Source organism: Mastigoproctus giganteus, chromosome 1 (assembly GCF_048544385.1).
Source record: "Mastigoproctus giganteus isolate SK-2022 chromosome 1, ASM4854438v1, whole genome shotgun sequence".
NCBI lineage: Eukaryota > Metazoa > Arthropoda > Arachnida > Uropygi > Thelyphonidae > Mastigoproctus > Mastigoproctus giganteus.
This window is the reverse complement of record NC_143575.1, coordinates 153180027-153192621: the sequence shown is the minus strand read 5'-3', so window position 1 is coordinate 153192621 and position 12595 is coordinate 153180027.

Below are 12595 nucleotides of genomic sequence, written 5' to 3'. Positions count from 1 at the left end.
TACTTAAATTTCGAAACTGATGGTAGCTTTTCAATTTCGAACTCTCATCTCTCATTGAATGGAGAAGATGAGATAGAACTCATCTTCTCCATTCAATACCATATATTCTATCTTTGTTCTACTTATCCTCGTCTTGTGCCTTAAAGAAAAGACCGCATCTGTTGTTCCTCTTCCCGGCATGAAACCAAACTGTTCATCTCCTGCCTTATCCTTCCTTCCACAATTCTTTCCCAGATCTTCAACGAATGAGACATTAACTTTATTCCTCTGTAGTTCCCACATTCCTGCACATCACCCTTTCCTTTATAGAGTGGCACAAATATACTTTCCCTCCACTCATCGGGTATCCTCTCCTGCTGCCACAGTTTTTCCATAAAGTCCCATAGGATATCGATCCCTTCTTCTCCCAGACTTCTCCATACCTCTACTGGTATCTGATCAACACCTACTGCTTCCCCCTCCTCATTTTTCTGAGTGCACTTTCTACTTCTTTCCTGCTTATGCCTTCGACTACTCTTTCATTCGTCTCTCCATCCTCGCATAATGCTCTTGGGTTTTCCTCATTTAATAACTTCTTAAGTCTTTCCACCTTTCCTTAACCTTTTCCTGTATAACCACTCCCCACTCATCTTTTATCTGTTTTATTGATAAAAAGTCTTTTGATGCCTTGTCTCTCGCTTTGGCTGTTCTCATCAATTGCCTATCTCCATCTTTCCTTTCTAGTTCCCCATAGGCCTCGTCCATTGCCCTCGCCTTTGCTATTGCCTCAGCCCTTTTTGCCTCCTTATTTGCTAATTTATATGCTTCTTTATCTTCCTGGCTACCTGTTAAATTCCATCTTTTCTTCATCTCCTTCCTTTTATTTTTTCACCGATTGCACTTCCTCATTCCACCACCAAGCCTCCTTTCCCTCCGGCACCTCCTTTCCTGATGTTTTTCCCAACAACTCTTCTCCAACTTTCCTTATGATACAACTATTTAACTTCCACCACTCTTGCACGTCTTCCAGTAACCTTATTTCTTTTAGCACCTTTTCCCTAAGCTCCTTCCTCAAACCCTCATCTTTCAATCTCCACCATTTTATCCTTTCCTTCACAATGCATTGCCGCATAATTCACGTTGAAATTATTCACAAAAATTCACTATAACGTTACAACAGACACATCTAACCCAAATCTAATGGGGGAACTCGCATAGGCACGAGGTAACATGCCCACTCACTGATAATGGCCACTCGTGTTCCAGCCTGACAAAAAGAAAAAATAAAAATAAAATAAATTCAGAAATTACAACTAACGCCATCTATTGAGAAAAACAAAACTTTTTAACTCCCGCCAAATCTGGACCTGCCTCCGTCCCAGCAAAATCGGTTCATATAGTCGGAACGCACATTCTCCCGGGGCCCCATCCCAACGAAATCGGTTCATACCGACCACCAGTACTACTAACATAAGCCTCAGGCTTCCTTGCACCATGTGGCTAATAATAATAACATCAGTGTCGTTAGGCTTATAACACACTCCTACTCTCTCAATTTTGCTTTCCCAGTGCTCATGTCACACCAAACTGACTTAACACTGCACTGTCCACCCATATCAACTGGCTGCACTTCCTAGATTTTGTTTTTTTAACTAATAGCATAAACCCTCCTCCCTTCCTATCCTTTCTGTACACATTGTACTCCCCAAATTCCAGTTCTGCATTCCTTATATCTGTGTGACACCACATCTCCGATATCCCAAAAATATCTACCTTTTGATGTTTTGACCAACACCTCAAAAATTCATCATATTTATTAATCAAACTCTTAGCTTTGGTGTACAGGCAAGTATACATGCACCTGTTCCTATCTTGAAAATACACTGGTGCGTTAAATTTAAGGACCAGTCAGGTTTTCACATGTAGATTCTCATAGGAGTGGCCTGTATATGGGAAAAGCATACCAAAGGAAACTGTGAGGTTCAGAAATGAATGAAACACCGACACAACAATGGAAACAAAACGGTACAGAGGGACTTTATTCAAAAATGGCAACATAGCTGATACAGATGCATCACTACCAAAGATGGAACAAAGGGAAGAGGTGATCCTTAGTAGGAGATATGGCCACCCCTAATGTCGATGCAGGCTTTGCACCGCTTGTCCATACTTAGAACAATGTTGTTAAGTTCTTGCGGTAACATCGTCCATTCCTCTGTCAGTGCCATCTTCAGCTGGCAAACATTTTTTGTCTGCACCCACCAGTATGGTGGGTGCAGACTTGCCACTAGGTGTCTCCCCAGAACATCTCAAATGTGTTCGATGGGATTTAGATCGATGGAACGGGCAGGCCAATTCATACGAACAATGTCCTCACTTTCCAAAAGCATATCAACAGCTACAGTGCGATGAGGTGTGGCATTATCATCCATAAACACGAGCTCGAGGGCCAATGGCACCTTAATACAGTAGCATGCACCGGTTACAGTACCGACTTCTAGTATCTGGAGTTATGTACGTCCATCCAAGATAACGCCTTCCCAGACGAGAACACCTCGACCACCATATCGATCCCTTTCAGTGATGTTTCCAGGGTCATACCATGTGCCAACCTCTCGCCAGATTAGCTGACGTCCAGAATTTCTGCCGAGACTGAATCTGCTCTCATCAGTAAGAGTACCTGAAGTAAAGATTTTGTGGTTGTAACCTTTAAAAATGGTGTTGGTCCTCAAATTTTGCACACCAGTGCAGCTAACAAGCAAATACGATATGTCAAGCATTTAAAACATCTCTGGCCACATTGATGATAGACTCAATTTTACTCTCCACATAAACCTCCTAATAGAGAGAAAAAAAAAAAAAATTACTATGGCTATTGTTCGGATTACGAGAACTGACTGGGGGCTGGAACGCAGAGTTCTCTTATATTACAAGGCAGTATTCATACCTATTCAAACCTATGCTGCTCCGTTTTGGTATCACAGAATTACGAACGTCAAACTGAAATCAAAAATACTCTCCTTGCAAAGAGCCGTGATTCTACGATGCTCCGTGCCTGCAGGACTGGCTCAACTGATGCCCTGCAAGTCAGCTGGAATATTACCTCTGGACTTGCACGTTTTACATCGTGGCCTCTGTTACTTTCAAAAACATAAAACCTCCATGGAAATCTGCGGAATACAGAATGATGTCCTTGCAGACACCAAAGCTGAAAAAACCCAGATTTGGTCTGATTTAATAAAAATTTGGCAAGATCGTTGGGGTACAATCCCTAAAGGCAGAACTAAATATAGATTTATACCAGATGTCTTCTTTACTGCCAACAAGAAAAATTCCCTATGGTTCTCTCCAACTCTCTACACATCTTTTATCGTAACCCGACATGACTCTTAACTCCAAACTCTCAGTTCAGAATAAGCAATACCGATTGTTGCTTTGTCTCCAACTGGAAGACTGGAATCACCTGCTCTATCAGTACCCTTTTTACGCTGACCTATGTAAATACCTACAAGACCGTATAAACCTTCTCACCTGGCAACGAAAAACATGCAATAGAATCTGTCTTACACCTTGGAATCCTACAACAATTTGCTTCGGATTTATTTTCTAGAAGAAAACCTCTGGTGGCCAATCCAGCTCAACTTCACTTCAATCTCTTATGGTGCCTCCAGCACCTTCAATAATGTTGTCAGCGTCAACAGTGAGTGGTGTCTTGTAAATTTAAAATACTGTCATCTTAGGCAATCATCTCTTTGAAGAACCACCATTGATCCAGTTTTTTTTTCGTTTTTTTCTTTTATCCCTCAGGCCTGAGCAACCAGGGAATTGCTGGCACCACTGGTAGACAAATTCGCACCCCCTGCCTGCAGGGGGTGCGAATTTGTCCATTCCTAGACAATTTACTTATATATATTTTTCTTTTATTTCTTTAGCCAGTACCCCAGTCTGGGAGCCTGTGGATATGATTTTATTTTATTTATTTATTATATTTACAATAATTACTTTATTTTTCTTACTTTTATCTTATTTCATTTTACTTCACCTTCATTTTATATCTATATATTTTTTTTCATTTTACTTTTTTTAATATTGTTTTATTTAATTTTTTTCTCTTTAATTAACTTATTATTTTTTAATTTATTTATATTTATTTTTTTGTTATTATTTTTTTCTCTATGCTGGTACCCTAATTTTGGGTTTGCTGGCACCCACTGGTATAGCACCACCTCTGCTGGGTGTGGGACTTCCCCCTCTTCAGGGCAGATAAAGATTGTAATGGTCTATCTCCACTCGGCTAGGGACATATCTAGTTGTGGCTCACCTCCCCGTGGTGTAGACAGACACCGGGAACGCTTTCCAAGGCATCGCCTTCCGGTGGCAAAGAGGCTGGCCAGAAACAACTAAACAACACGTAATATACGCGAACAGAACACTATACGTTCTACAGAGTTTTGTATCATCACAGAGTAACATGGCGGAGATGAACTAATGTTCCTGGAGCTGCTGTACAGAAGATACTATACATGTCTACCTCCCATCGATGACGCGAGGAACTTTAATGGGCTTTTTTCACTTTGTTAGTCGGTCTCAGGCGTAGGTAACAAGATTTTTTTTCGTCTAGTAAACAGGCAAATCGACCAGAGAACACGCGAAATTTGCAGGCAAAATACATATAGGTAGATGTAGTCAGTTACGGGTGACCCTAAGATAATAATAATTTTTTTTTTTTTTTGTACCTTTGGAGGGGAGATTTTTGTTGACGCCTCTTTCGAGATAGAAACACTGCGTAATTTGTTGATCGACGGCATACATTCTTAAAATCTGGGAAATGATTTGTTTTGTTCTTGAAGCGCGTTGTGTTCCTACAAGCAGTTGAAATTGAAAAGTGACGTTAATGAGTGGGATATTTTGGAATACAGTATATTGTAGATTTTTCGTAATCCTATTAGATGTGAATTGTTCGATTTCTTTTCTCCTTAGTTTGTTCAACTTATTACGGTGAGCTAAGAAATTTAGATAGTTATTTTCCTAGTTAGATTTTTAAAGTTCCTGAAGCCTTTTGCTTTAATTTGAAAAGGGACTCGAAGTTGTGGTGTCCACCAAACATTTGTGTTGAAAGAGGGCGCGGTGATTTTTGATGCCGCGATTTTTGAGATTGAGGCCAACCTGGTCGAGAAATTGAGGTCAATTTCGGTACAAAATTCGCATAATTTGTTACCTGTCTGACTAAATCTATACGTGATATCGTTCACCGGTATATTTCCGTAATCAACCCTCCATGAAAAGTCAATACGCGATGGGTAATTTTCGCCAATTTTTAGATTTTTAAAAAACAACTGCGCGTTATGGTTTTCTAACTTTGGCTTTTCTAAGTTAAAGTGTCCATTAGAGTCGTTTTAAACCACCCTTAAAGGGATCTATATCTTTTTCCCTTAACTGCGTGCACATATCACGATTTTTATGTAATATATAGAAATTCGTCTGTGCTTTTTGCTCTAGATAATTGCCGCCTTTAATTAAGGCTGTATTAAATCCCATAAAATATATTATCAGTACCGCTATTAAATGGTTAGATTGCACCATATTAGCCACATTCAGCAGTCTCTTACAGCTACACCTCAAATAAATTTTTGGAATACTTATTCTTCCCTCCTCCCAAGGTAAAAATAAAAATTCCCGTTATAAACAGCGTATAAGATTATAGGAAGAATTACGGTTCTAACAATGATGAATTTATTCCCAAAACAAAATTGTCCCACTTCCCATTCTTTTAAACTTTCCCATATTTTAGTAGTGAGTCCTCCTACAGGTAATGGGGCTATCTCTAAATGGAACTCCTAATATTTGAATCGATTTATCCGATTCCACTACTCGTTGTGCTAAAGGCCGATGTACCCATTCCCCTAACAATTTGATCCTAGTTTTATCTTCGTTTATGAACCCCAACTTCTTACCAAAAGATCTAACGAGTGACAAATACTTCCCCTGCATAACTCGTACTGAGAGTGGCGGTAACATCATCCGCATACACTATACATTTACACTGCCCTGCCTGCTTTGGAAACGGTATCCCCTGAATGGCCTAAGTTCAGTCTATTCTTCCCAGTAGTGGTTCCAGTGATAGCCTAAATAACAAAGAACTAAGCAGACATCCTTGTTTTACTTCCCTATCAATTTTAATGTGTTTCGAAATTTCTACATTTATCAAAATGTCTTGTCCTATTAAGTGTATATAGATTTCTAAGGACTGAAAACAACCGAGATCCTATGTTCGTATCCTTAATTATAGAGAATAGGTAGTCGTGGTCAATTCTATCAAAAGGACATTATGAGCAGAACTTTACTAGAACTTCTACTAAGATATTCCTATGTTCAGCATTTAATTTTAACTTATTGGTGAGTAACACAGATATCTCCAATTTCCACCAAGCTTCGCCTGTATTCTTTTGTGTTTCCTACTACGTTTAATCATTCTATTCCTTCGTATTCCCCTGTTTGTATACCATCTGAATCCGACCCTGAAAGTGTATTGCAATCTTTCCTACCGCCTGACAAAATTGATACCTCTTCCCCCTCTATTTGTTTTGTTTCAGTCTCTTCTTGAATTTCCTTCGTTTCCCCTTTTAGTTTTACCGCTCGTTTCTTCCTTCTTCCCCCACTTATGTACATTTCGTACCGTATTTACCACTTCCATGTCCTCGGTCAGTCCGACTGTGTTGACGACATATCGTACGCTATTGTAAATGTTGGTGTGATTTCTTTAATCTGCGTCTCACCCCTCTGCGCTGCTACAGTTTCCGTGATCTCAGTATTAGACATAAGTTTATCTTTTGACGGCTCGCTCGCTGTCTGCTGCTCCCCTACCAGCAACTCTTTCGGCAAACGTGCGTTCCGGGCATTGAATGAATTTATGCGTGGAAGCTCCGTATTTTTTTTACAATTATTAGGGCAGTTGGCCGTAATATGACCTGTGCCATTGCAATGGCACAGGTCATATTACGGCATTCTGCTCACAAATGGTCTTTACCTCCACACCTCAAACAATCTCTCTGAACTCCTGGGTAATTAATTAATAACCTGTGACCCATCAAATCAATAATGTTTGGCACGGACGTTTTCATGTCAATATGAATTTGCACTATATTTCTACGCCTAGCCATTCCTCGTATTCTTTCCTGTAAATCTTAACAACCTTAGCAAACTTGTTAACAAGCTCTCGACAGAACTATTAGACATTTCTACAGGAAACCTGTCAATAGTAACCACTGTGCCTATGTTACCAATTTGCACAGGTTTGATCATGATATTTCTAATAGAAAACTCTTTCAAAACCTTTTCTCTTGCCTCTACTGTGTTCAAGACCAACTGATATTTCTGCCTTTCAATCCTTTCATCTCGTGAACCGGAACAACCCGAGTCACTCCCTGCATTACCTCTCTAATTGGACAATCCTCTGTAGTCTGAAACTCCACTGTCCTTTATCGAAAAAAGAACTGTGCCATAATTAGTCTCCGTTCCTTAAGGAAAATGAATAATTACAAATCCCGTATCGTGCCTGACACCAGCAAAACGGAAAAAGAAAATACCTAACTTGGCAGAAATAAATTTCAAAGAAATGTAAAACAAAAGAAAAACAATCACTTACTACCCTTCTAAAGGAGCTTCCACACAATGGGGCTACCTCAGCTGGAAGGACCGCCGCAAACCTCTTGATACGATCGGACACTTTCCTCAACCATCAGACCGAGTACATCTGAACAAAAGAAATCACAAACGAGCCTCTTCTCACAGACGCGTTTCGGAGCTTGTTGGCGGGCAGGTACCCTGGTAATGCGGACATGCCAACACGGTTGCGAAGTTAATTCCACAATATGAGAGATGCCAAATGGTGAAGATAATGATAATATTTTGAAGACTAAATGCTCAAGGCATAATACGTTATGGGTTGAAATTAATTATATAATATCAATGACAATACACCATAGTTGACCCATAAATTTAACTACGTACGTAGTAATAATAAGAGCTTAATTGACGTTACTCACCTCAATTGATCTACTTAGTTACATGATATTGAAGTGGAAATGAATCAAATGAAGTTTAATATAAGTTAAAATAAATAGAGACGGAATTGTTAAAACCTATAATTAATATTTCCTCAAGGAAGAAGTGCACTACCTCGTCCCTGATTGTCATTTAAAAAATATTAATATGAGAACTAGATGAAGCCAATAGTCACAAAGAACGACTTTCATCAAAGACGTCTTCGGTCGGCAATAATAGGAGAAAAGGAATTATGTATTTAAAGAATTCCGAGGTTCCCATAATGCACTTCGAGACATGTGGGACCTTTACGTGCCTAAGGTTCCAGACCGATGAAAGTTAACATTAGCAAATGTACATGTTGCAAGAAAGCAAGCTTATATAGCACCAGCCAAAAAAAAACAAAAAAAAAACGATTATTTCACCCATCCACTCGTTGCAAATGTTTCTCAAGTTCTGCCTTGAAACGATTTAATCTGTTAACTTCTACAACGACAGATGGAAGTTTGTTTAACCACCCGCTGGCCAAAGGCAAACTTCCACACATCAAGGAAGAAGAAGTGCACTACTTCGTCCCTGATTGTCATTTATAAAATATTAATATGAGAACTAGATGAAGCCAATAGTCACAACGAACGACTTTCATCAAAGACGTTCGTTGTGACTAACATCCTACAACCGCCTTTTCTCAATTTGAATTTATACCCTCTCAGGAGATTATTCTGAGCAGGAGAAAGAGTCCCATCAGCATGAAGCATGCTCAAACCAATTGAGGCTTTATACACCTCAATCAGATCACCTCGCAGGTGCCTAGTCTCACTGTAATTTGCAAACTTTAAGCCTTTCTTCGTAAGAGCAACCCTTTGTTCCATTCACTTATCTTGTAGCCCTTCTCTTTACTCGTTCCACCAGCTCTCCATCCTTCTTAAAATAAGGCCTCCAGACCTGCATACAGTACTCAAGGTGTGGCCTGACCATTGTCTTATACAAGAGGATAATCACCTCCTTATCCTTGCTAGAAAAATTTCTGCATATCATTGACAAGACACCATGAGTTACTCTTGCAGACTTCTGCACTGCGCAGAAAACTTCATATCTGCCTGCACAATTACCCTCAGGTGCTTTTTGCTCTCTACTACTGTCAGTGTAGTACCACACAATTCATACATTACTCTGCAGTTACTGCTTCCCATATGTAGTACTTTACATTTGTCAATATTAAACTTCATTTCCCACCTCTCAGACCATCTGCTCAACTTTTCTAGATCCTGTTGCAGCAGCGCACCATGTGCATAATGATCATCAGCAGCGTCCATGTCCATTAGTGTCATTAACAACCCTGCCAACTTTCGTATCGTCTGCAAACTCGGACATTAAGCCTGATACACCATAATCAATATTATTTATAAATAAAGAAAACAACAATGGACCCAACACTGAACCTAGGGAACTCCACTAATAACATTAGTCCAAGAAGAGCAGTGTCCATTGATTACCACTCTCTGTCTTCTCTCACTCAACCATCCCTTTATCCATAGCAGCAACTTGCCTCCAATGCCACACTGCTCCAATTTGTTCAGCTGTCATCCACGTGCAATATGAATAAAAGGCCTTTCTAAGATCCAAATATATGATATCAAAATTATTCTTTGCATCCAGTTCCTTTGTGATATATGTTCCATAGTATCCAATCAAATTGGTCAAACAAGACGTCCCCTTAACAAACCCATGCTGTGTCCGAGCTATAACTGAAGTCTTGTCTAGATGATCCTGCAATGCTTCTTTAACCAATACCTCCATTAACTTTCCTGGAACAGAAGTTAAACTAACAGATCTGTAATTACCTGTGTCTCCCTTTGATCCTCCTTTGTGGATTGGGGTCACATTTGCACATCTCAAGTCCATGGGTACCCCTCTCCTAGTCTAAGGAAGCTCTCATAATTATGGCTAAGGATTTGCTTACTTCCTTTGCCGCCTCCTGCCTTTCTTATGTTTATCATCAGCAATTTCTCCTCCACTTTGCTCTCAGTTATTACAAAATTATCTAGCTTACTGCCAGAGTTTAATATACCTCTGGCATTCCCCTCCCTGAATAACTCCTCATGTATGAATGTAGATGCAAAATATTCATTTAGTTTGCTAGCTACCTGAGCAGGATGATCAACAGTCGAACCATCGATATCAAGTGGACCAATTTGATTCATCCCCTTCCTTCTAGAGTTTAAATAAGTAAAGAACTCATTGCTGTTTTTCTTTGCATCATTTGCAAAAGATTTCTCGTAATCTGCCTCCGCCTGTCTAACCTCCTTTGTGACTTGGTTACAGACCAGTTTATATCTATCATAGACTCTGTCACCTGTTATTTTACATGTATCCCATGCATTTTTCTTCTCTGTCACATGTCTAATTGGTTCATCTGATATCCATTTAGGCCTAAACCTTGAACAATATTTCTTATTTAGTATGAAAAGGCTAGTAGCTTCCAAGATTAATTCTTTGAATGCTTCCCATTTTGAATTTGCTGTTGGTCCCACCGTAGAATTTAAATACTGTCTCAGACCATCGTAGTCACCTTTACGAAAGCAAAAACCCTTCCTTTACCCTCGATGGTAGGATTACAGTGTGCTGAAGTGGGATTTACTCTGAGTAAATCACACTTCAGCACACTGTGATCACTGCCACCTAATGCACTTCATGCATTAAGAATCTGCAGATTCTTAATGCATGAAGAATCACTACTGATAATCAGATCAAGGGTATTACTCCCTCTAGTTGCCTCCCGAACATGCTGTTGTAGAAAACAATCATCCAATAAATCTACAAAAGCCTTGCTAGTGTCTGGGTGACCAACCCACAAATTCAAGTCAATCTCTGGGAAATTAAAATCCCCCATTATCAGACATTTTGATTTACTGGCCCACTCTATTTCTCTGCACAACTGCCCATTATACTCATCAGATTCGTTAGGCCTATAACACACACCTACTCTCATTTTTCCTTTCCCAGTGCTTATGTAACACCAAATAGACTCAACATTGCATTGTCCACCAACTTGAATTGGATGCAAGTCCTTAGATTTTATGTGTTTCTTAACTAACAGCATAATTCCTCCTCCCTTCCTGTCCTGTCCATCCTTTCTGTACACATTGTGCTTCCCAAATTCCAATTCTGCACTGGTTATGTCTGTGTGACACCACGTCTCTGATATCCTAACATTATCTGACTAGCACTTCAAGCTCATCGAATTTATTAACTTTACTTCTAGAATTGGTGTACATGCAAGTATACATGCACCTGTTTCTACTCTTACTTACCCTAACACAGCCCATGTATTTACCTGTTCCACTGACTCCCAGCAGTCCTGGAAATCCCCATTGCCTTGCTTTCCAGGCTGCTGCTCAATTGCATTTCAATAGAAGCAGTGAAAGAATCACTTTCACCTCTGCCAGCGGCTACTGTTAATCTATTAGTCCGTGTATCCCCCCAAGCTGGAGGGAGCTGCTACTGCTCCTTAGATTGCTGGCTTGTAAATGTGCTGCAACATATGTTTATTATTTTTTGTGTTTTCCAGATATAATCTTATAATACCTGATAATCAATGGAATCAGCCATAGAAGTCCTACAAATGGAGTAAGTTAATTTTAGTTTTTCTTGTGGGTTTAACTTAGTTGTGTCCGTTCTTGTACTCAACCTTTTCGGCTACAGATTTGACCACGCGGTCGCCGTCGCGATAATTTAGGGGAGCCGGCTGTCTTTTAGTTAGCTTGCCACAGCTACAGCTGAGTTTTTACTGGGGAGGGGACTCTCCCTGCGTAATTTGCGTAGTACTTGTACTTCAAGATACTTTGCTTACTTCCGTGAATGAACTCGAGTAATGGAATTCTCAAAGAACAAAGACTTCGATGGCCACCATATTGCATCGGTTAGTGTTATTACTGCAGTGTCTCGTGGTCGGAAATAAACTGAGTGCCGCTACGAGAGCAAATTAAACTGATTGTAGGGTACCTGTAACAGTTCCTACTTCCTCAGCGGATTGTGCTGCTTTAAACGTCCTTTTTTTTTTTTGATCGCCATCAAAGATAAGCAATATGTCTGAGGAGAAGAATAAATTGTGCAACCCTGTAGTCGTGCTGTTGAAGGCCGCTGAACTGGGACCTTCGGATGAAAAACTTAAAAGGGGGGAATCACTGCTTTCCCCCCAAACGCACATTACAAGGTCTATGGCAAAAAACAAAACAGGCCTGTTTTTCAAATATCTCCATCCAAGAAACAAATATTGGAATAGCACGAGAATGACTCTACCCAACAACTAGAAGAGACTGACCAGCCCTGCAAACCTACCTTTCGAGCGTGCATTGTTACAGACAGTGGCGGATTACTCATTAAGGCAATGAGGCACGTACCTAGGGGACCCAGGCTTTGGGGCCCCCAAGCCAAGACATTTTCCTATAGTGTTTTAAAATAGATTAATGTTTTCAGTAAACATAATAAAAATATTGATTAATTTAAGCGAAAATTTAAGCAAGAAATTCAAAAGTACAAAATTTCATTTATTTTCCACCTAACTTTTATT